The following is a 7699-nucleotide window of genomic DNA, read 5'->3' as shown; positions in this document are numbered from 1 at the left end:
GCTCCGCGGGGAGCCTGCTTCCCCTTCTCTCTCTGCCTGCTCTCTGCCTACTTGTGTTCTCTCTCTCTCTGTCAGATAAATAAATAAAATCTTAAAAAAAAAAAAAAAACAAAGAAAAAATGACTATCCTGCTATACCTGAGAAGTGTGTCTAGGTGAGCAGCAGGACATCCAGCAGAGAATAGCCACACACGTGCCAGTGTGTTATGAGGGACAAGAAAGATGAGGCTGGAAAGTGTAGCTGAGTCTAACAGCTGATTGTTTCCCCCCAAAATTTGTATGTTGAAACACTGCCTCCAAAGTGATGGTATCAGGGGATCAGGGCTTGGGAGGTGCTTTGACCATGAGGGTAGATGTTGTGTGAATGGGATTAGTGCCCTTGCAAAGGATGCTGGAGAAAGCTCCCTCCCTACCCACCACATGAGGACATAATGAAAAGATGGCATCTATGAACCAGGAGCGGGCACTCACCACACACTAGCACCTTGATCCCAGACTTCCCAGCCTCCAGAACTGAGAGAAATAAATTTCTGCCGTTTCTAAGTCCCCTAGTCCATGGTATTTTGTTATAACTGCCTGAGCTGACTAATACACTTGACTTAACAGCCTGGAGGTCTGTCCTCAAGGAAAAACACTTTGGGTCTGACTCTGCACTGGGAAGAGTTAGGAGAAGCAGCGTCAGGGGCTGTCTCTGGGGGCACTCTGGGGCAGTGTGGAGACCCAGGGCTTTAATGCCAGGTGGGCTGAACAGAAGCCTGGCTGGACGGAACCCCTGGTATTACCACCTCGGTGAAATGAACTGATGAGTCCAGGCATATGGCAGGTGTTGAGGACGTTGGCACTTCCTTCCTTCCCACATTTTATACTGGTTCTTGTTTCTGAAATAAAATGCCCAGCTCCATTGCCTCTCTTCCTCCAGCAGGTTAGTCTAGAAATGTTCTTGTGGCTATGGCAGACAGAGCCAGAGCCAGACATAGAAAGAGAGAGAGAGGGAGAAGCTCAAACTCTTAAGTACTGTTTGAGCCTTTGTGGGCCTCTCATTTGCTAACACCCCATTGGCCAAAGCAAGTCACACAGAGCGTGGGAAAGCATTGCAGAGTCAGCCTGCAAATGGGAGAGATCCAGGAAAAGATGAAGACTTGGGGCCACTTTTCAGTGATGGCAAGCATCGCAGGGCCAGGGGTGAGTAAAATATTAGAGTGTCCCCTGAGTCCCCCCTTCCTTCCCATTTCCCAGAACATGGGACAGCTGACAATTTGGGGAAGCCGAGCTGGAGTGCTAGGAGAGGAGTAGCTCAGTGCTGGGAAGAGAACCAATAGTTAAGATTAAGTTTAGCTGTCAGGGACAGAAAATCCCAAATAGCAGTGGGTTAAATGAAGTGAAGGCATATTTCTTTCTCTGGTAAACCAAGCCCAGAGGGAAGCAGCTCAGGGCTGGTGTGGTTGCACCATGTTTAGGGCTGTAGTCCTCCTAAGGAGTCAGTCTACTTTCTTAACACAGCTCTCAGCTCATGGTCCAAAGAGGCTTCAGGCTTCTACCATCATGTCTAGAATATTCCAACAACAGGAAGAAGTAAGAACTGAAAAAGGGAAGGCTCCTTTCCTTTAAGGACAACTCCTAGAGGCTGTGCACACAAAGTGACTCTATCCAGTTGCCATTCATGGTGGCCATTCACCCCTTCTGACAGAGTAATGGCGTTTTTAACGGACTATATACCTGGTCAACTGACGTGGTCATGTGATATAGTCATGTGACTGACTTCCAAATAATACAGTGTGAATAGAAATGATATTTACAGCTACTAGTTGTGACCTGAAAGGGAACAAGTATGACCTTTTTCCTTTCTCTCCTTCCCACTGGCTGGGATGTGGATGTGATGGCAGGAACTGCAACAGCCATGCTGTATGATGAGATGAAGGCCTTATATTGAGAATAATAGAACAAGATAGAAGGGTCATAGACAACCTAGTAGGCCTTTATATGAAACATAAATACATGTCTCCATTAGTTAGATTACTAACATTTTGCATCTCTGTTTCAGTAGCAAAACAACACCGCACCTAGTATACAACTCTTAGTTCTTTTTTTTTTTTTTATGATTTTATTTATTTAGAGAAAGAGAGAGAGATCACAAGCAGGGGGAGCAGCAGGCAGAGCAAGGAGTGACACCCCGCTGAGCAGGGAACCATATGTGGGACTCAATCCCAGGACCCAGAGTTCATGACCTGAGTTGAAGGCAGACACTTAACCTACTGAGTCAAGCGTCTCTACAACTCTAAGTTCTTATCATAAGGCTGCACTGCCTCAAAGAAATGAAGTCTTTATTCTGGGAAGCCATTACTGGGAAAGAGCAGATGCTAGAGGAAAACCACCAGTTCCAGACGCTGGAGGAATAATGACAACAGTCACAGTGTCTATCTATTGGGAGTCAGGCTCTGTGTTGGCCACTTTGCCTCCATGTCCTTCTGGAATCCTCATAGCCTCCTGAGGGCAGGTATTAGAGTCCTGGCTTTAGAAGTGGATGACTGAGACCCAAAAAGTTATGTGACCTGACCAAGGTCACACAGATCTGGGGAGTAAAACTGGGATTCAGAGTCAAGGTCCTAAACCAGTGTTTCTTAAAGTGTACTTCCTGGACCAGTAGCTTCCACATAGGAACTTGTATGAAAAGCAGATTGTCCTAGAAATCACATAGATCAGGGATTGGGCCAGCAATCTGTGTTCAAACAAGCCCTCCAGGGGCTGTGGGTGCATAGTCAGGTCTGAGGACTACTCCTCTGAGACGAATCTGGAAACAGCACCCACTAGCCTTTACCTTCTCCTTCCCCAGACAAACCCCACCGCCAAGGGAGAGTTCACCCTGACCAGATCCAAGCTTTCGTTCATCTGCCATCCCTGCCCCTGGAACTTAGCTTAGCTGATATAGGTAGGGTCTCTGCCAGATGGGAAATGACTCTGCCTTCTCCTAAGAGATGCCTGAAGCAGGTTGGTGGGGAGGGGTATAGTTGTGGTGTCAGGCCCTGAATGTAGATATGTAGTTTTGGGGTGGAAGGGGGAGATTTGCACAATCTTGTAATCAAGGCTTCCTAGGCATCTGACATTTCCTGTTGAATGCACAACATCGTGCATTCTCTCTCTGTCCCACCTGGTCCTGGGGCACTATGGGCTAGCATGTGGTTGGTTTTCAGTGGCAAGTTGTGGGGTAGGAGGGCTGGGAGTCTATGGCCTAGGCTTTGAGGAGTTGGGCATTTCATGGGCAGGAGTGATGGTGATGACGATGACAAGGACCATCCTGTCTGTAATATTTGTTCCGAGTAACGCCATTTTCTATGCTCATTTTATATATTGACGCATTTACTCTTAGAAACGTTTGAGTGAGGTGGTGTCATTATCCCCATGTTAGATGAAGGAACGGGGAGGTTAAGCAAGGCGTCTGCTATCACACATCTGGTAAATAGTGGAGCTGGGCTCCGAACTCAGATGCTGCGGCTGCACGTCCAAGTGCTTACCCACTGGGCTATTCAGCCGCCAAATGATAGTAAAGATGTTTATGTTCCAGGCACTGTTGCAAGTGTTGCAAGTGTTTTGCATATAAAAAAGTGGGACACTCTTACCATGGTGACAACTGAGATATTTCCAGCAGACACTTGGCATTGGTGGATTAAACATTTGTGGTTTGGGTTATTTTTTATGGCTCCGTATGTGTGGGTGTGCGTATGTGCGCACACGTGTGTGTACGTGCACGCGCGTGCCCATCTGTTTGCATGGGTGTGCATGTGTGCCTCTCACCAGAAGTGGGAAAGCCAAGGCCAAGATTGTCGCTCTTCCCGTGGTGTCATGTTCTAAAATGAACCTGTGCATCACACTTGTGGTTCCCGGGGAAAAATAAACCAATCCCCACTACCAGTCAAAACAACAATATTTGTGCAGCTCTGGTAATAACCACTAGAACCCGCCCTCCTTCTGGCTTGCTGGCAGCGCCTTGCTCTCTGCTCTCTCTCACTCTCAGGGCCCCTGCAGCTCCTTTTCTTGGGCTCACAGCAGCTGCTGGCTCAGGGCTGGCCTCCTCTGGGAAGTCTTCCCAGATGGCTCATGCCTCCACTCTGGGCAGGACTCAGTTCCTGAGAACTTGATACTGCCTTGTTCTCACTCTCTTCCTTGGACCTCTGTGAAGCGGGACTCTGTGGTTCTCCCTCTACCCCTGTGATTGAGCTTTTTGCATCTCTGTTTCTTTTTCTCCTCTCCCCAAGTTCAGTTCTTCCTTTCTCTTTCTCCTTTCCTTTCCTTAATTTTTCCTTCCCTTTCCTTAATTTTTCCTTCCCTTCATTCCCCTTCCTTCCCTTTCTTTGGCATCGCTTTCTAGCCCTACCCATTCCTGCTTCTCTGCCTTTGCTCTTGAGGTTTTTTCACATGGCCTGCCTTCCCTCTTCCTCACCTGTCAACCAGGGACCTGCTTAAGCCCTTACGCCTTGATACAGCCTTTCCTGATGCCCACAGGCATCTGACCATGTCAGTTCCTCCACTGACTGGCCCTGAATCAGTCCCACTAACTCAAGCATTTGAATCTTTCTGGACTTCTTTGGCATTCATTGAAATATTTATTGTGAGCTCATCCCGGGCGAGGCCTACTTCCTGCTTTGCCTAGAAAACTTGTATTCATGCTTCAAAGCTCACTCGGGAAATATCTCCTCCTGCTCTGACCCCCTATCCCACAGCAGGGGCAGGTGCCTCCTCTACTCCCATGTCTCCTGCCCAGTCCAAGTGTAGTTAACATGTACATGTTACGTGACAGCACTCTGCCTGCTTGGCACTGACATGTTCCCACGTACTCTGCAGATTTCTGCCACATGTGCTGGGCAGGAAACACCTCCCTCTCAGGCAGTAGCCTCACATGGTGAGAAATGGGAGTGATGGTCATATGCCTCCATTTCCTTGCCCCTAGGGATGGGCAGCTCTGAGGCATGCTCCAGCCAGAGTTCTGCATTGAGCTGGAGCCCCAGAGCCCAGCAGCCCTCCCCAGCCTGTCAACTCTCTGGGTCGCTCTCCTTTTCTTCCCATGGTTTTCTTCTTTACTGGTGCTCTTTGGAGCCATGTCCCCAGTCACCTACTTCACACCCAGATCCTGCCCCATGATCTGCTCCTGGGAAACTCAGACCAACAAGGTAAATTGTATAGAGCTGACTTCATGTAGGTGCTTTCTAGGTTCTGGATTTGCATGAACTCATTCCCTCTACACCACGGTTTTCCTCCGGAGGCAGACGCTATTGGCACATAGGGGGAAACTGAGGCATGGGGAGGTTAAGTAGAGCGAACAACTGTCCCACTCTTCCTAGGAGTAAAGGGCGCCTTCAGAGATAGCACTTTCCTAGGGACCCGTTGGCCACCTCAAGTTGAAGCGGCTTGTCCACAGGTATATAGGTGTTGAGTTGGCAAGATGGGATTGAAGCCAGGCAAGGGCTCCAGGGACCAGCTCCGGACCACCTGCAGAGCAGGAGCTGCACTGCATTGTGGGCCTTTTCGAGAGACTGTCTCTCCAGGTGGCGAGGAGGAGGGAGCGGGTAGTGGTGGGTCATGCTTTGCACTTGTCCGTGTCTCTAAGGTTTGCACTGAAGACTTGTTTGTTGTTTGAGATAGATGCTGTGGATAATAAGAAAATAAATGAATGAGACCAGCCCCTGCACTCAGCTAGTCAGATGGAGGAGTCATGGAGCTCCCGGTCTGACAAGGAGTTTCCTGTGGGGAACAGGGTCTGCTCCTTCTTCCCCAACTTCTCTGCGTGGCCCAGAATGTGGTTGAGGGGAGCTTTTCCTCCCTTCCTTCATGTTGCTGTCCCCAGCCAGGCAGAGGCAGGCAAGGGTGACAGGGTATGCCTGGGCCCTGGCCTGGGTTTCCAGAGCCAGAGCTGGAGCCTCTCCTGGATCAGGGAGGCTGGGTGGATTCCTCCATGATTTTAATTCAGTGTTTTGAGCTTCCATCTCCCAGCTGGACTGCAGTCTGGTCCAGGGAGGGGGTGGGGAGTGGCTGATGAACTGGGCGCTTGGATCAGTTGGGTCTTTGCCGGAAGCAGATGGTACTTCCTGAGGGTTCATTGCAGAAAGCGTAATGAAGGGAGCATGGAGAGTGTGGGCAGGCCTAGGTGATGGTGCAGCTCTAGGGACTAGAGACCATGGGGAGTCATTACCACCCCGGGTCCTGAAGGGGTGGGGTGGGGGGGCACTCTTACTAGAACCATAGTCAGTGTTGCTACCTTGGGAAGGGCGCCAGCAGGACAGGCGCTGTGCCCTTAGGGAAGGAGCACAGCACTGCCAAAGCCAGGGCCTGCTGGGAGAGGGGGCAGGCACTCTGACTCCTCTCCCCTCTTCCCCTCCCATCACTTGCACTCTTGGGCCTCAGCAAGGCAGAAGCCAAACACCAAAGGAGACTGGGAGACTCAGTCCATGGGGCTCAGACCCTGTCCCCTGCTGGAGAGGTTCAGAGGTTCAGAGAAAGTCTGAGAGTGCATGGGGAGAAGGAGCCAAAACAGATTATCCAGGAGTGCTCACACCCACCCCTCAGGGAAGTGACCTGACCCAAGAGGTCAGCCAGTGGGCGGAGTGGAAGCCGCTCCTCCAACACACACAGGAACCCTCTCACTTTACACACTGTCTCCAGCCACACAGAGCTTTGGCTAATGTACTTCCTCCATCCCCACCTCACTTCCTGTCCCTCCCAAGTCCACTGGAGGCCAAAGGGTGGGAGGGTCTGGAAGGTCTTCTCAGAGGCAAGGGTGCAGAAGGGCTCCATGTGCTGCCTGATGAAAGAGGGTGGGGCGGGGGAGAGCTTCAGGCCAAGAGGAGAAAGGGAGGGGAACAAATATTTCTGAGCCCTACCATGTAGCAGATCCAACTCGGGTGCTTCCTCATTCATTACTCACTCCCCTACACTCATCCAAACATTCCTGAGGAGGGTATCAGCGTTTCCATTTTAGGCTCAGAGATGTTATGTGACTTCTCAAATGTTGCACAGCAAGTAAGTAATTGACAGAGTCAGGATATAGATTCATGTCTGCCCGAATCCAGGGAAGAGTAAGTGAGATAAAAGTTGGTCTGAAAAGATATGGAAAGGTTGGAATGTGGGTAAAGGCTGGACAGGATCCCAACCCCAGAACCAGGCAGGGGCAGGGGGCTCAGTGGCTGATGGGTAGTGAGACTGAATGATTTTGCTTTCACACTCCTAGATAATATGCTGGTGTGGCAGGGGGAGTATCCCTAGCTCCCCACAAAAGCCATTACTGGGGTGGGAGGTCTCTAATTCTGGTTGCCCTTCTTGGCTCCAGGTCTTCCCAAGGCTGCCATGGGGATTGGGAGGGGTGTTATGACTAGAGTCAGGGTGGGCTAGGAATCTTGGGCAAAGACCCTAGGAATGGGCTGAGGTGGCCTTGTGGGAGGGCGATTGCTATCTCCTTAACCCCAAGGAACAATTTTAACTGGAGATGAGTTTTGGTTAGCAAAGGGTGAGAGGGGTAGGACATAACAGGGTACAGCACAGTATATGGGGGAGAAGGAGGGAGAGTCAGTGGGGCCAGGGCCCAGCATTGAGCATCTAGGGTGTGGGGGTGGGAGGGACAGTAGAGTGGCGAGCCCAGAGACCATCAGTATGGGTGGTTTAGGGAGAGCACTGGGGGGCTGTCAGAGGGTCAACTTAGGGTCAGTGCTCTCTGG

Source organism: Mustela nigripes, chromosome 5, assembly GCF_022355385.1.
Source record: "Mustela nigripes isolate SB6536 chromosome 5, MUSNIG.SB6536, whole genome shotgun sequence".
Taxonomy (NCBI): domain Eukaryota; kingdom Metazoa; phylum Chordata; class Mammalia; order Carnivora; family Mustelidae; genus Mustela; species Mustela nigripes.
The sequence above is the reverse complement of the archived record's forward strand: the minus strand, read 5'-3'. Positions refer to the sequence as shown.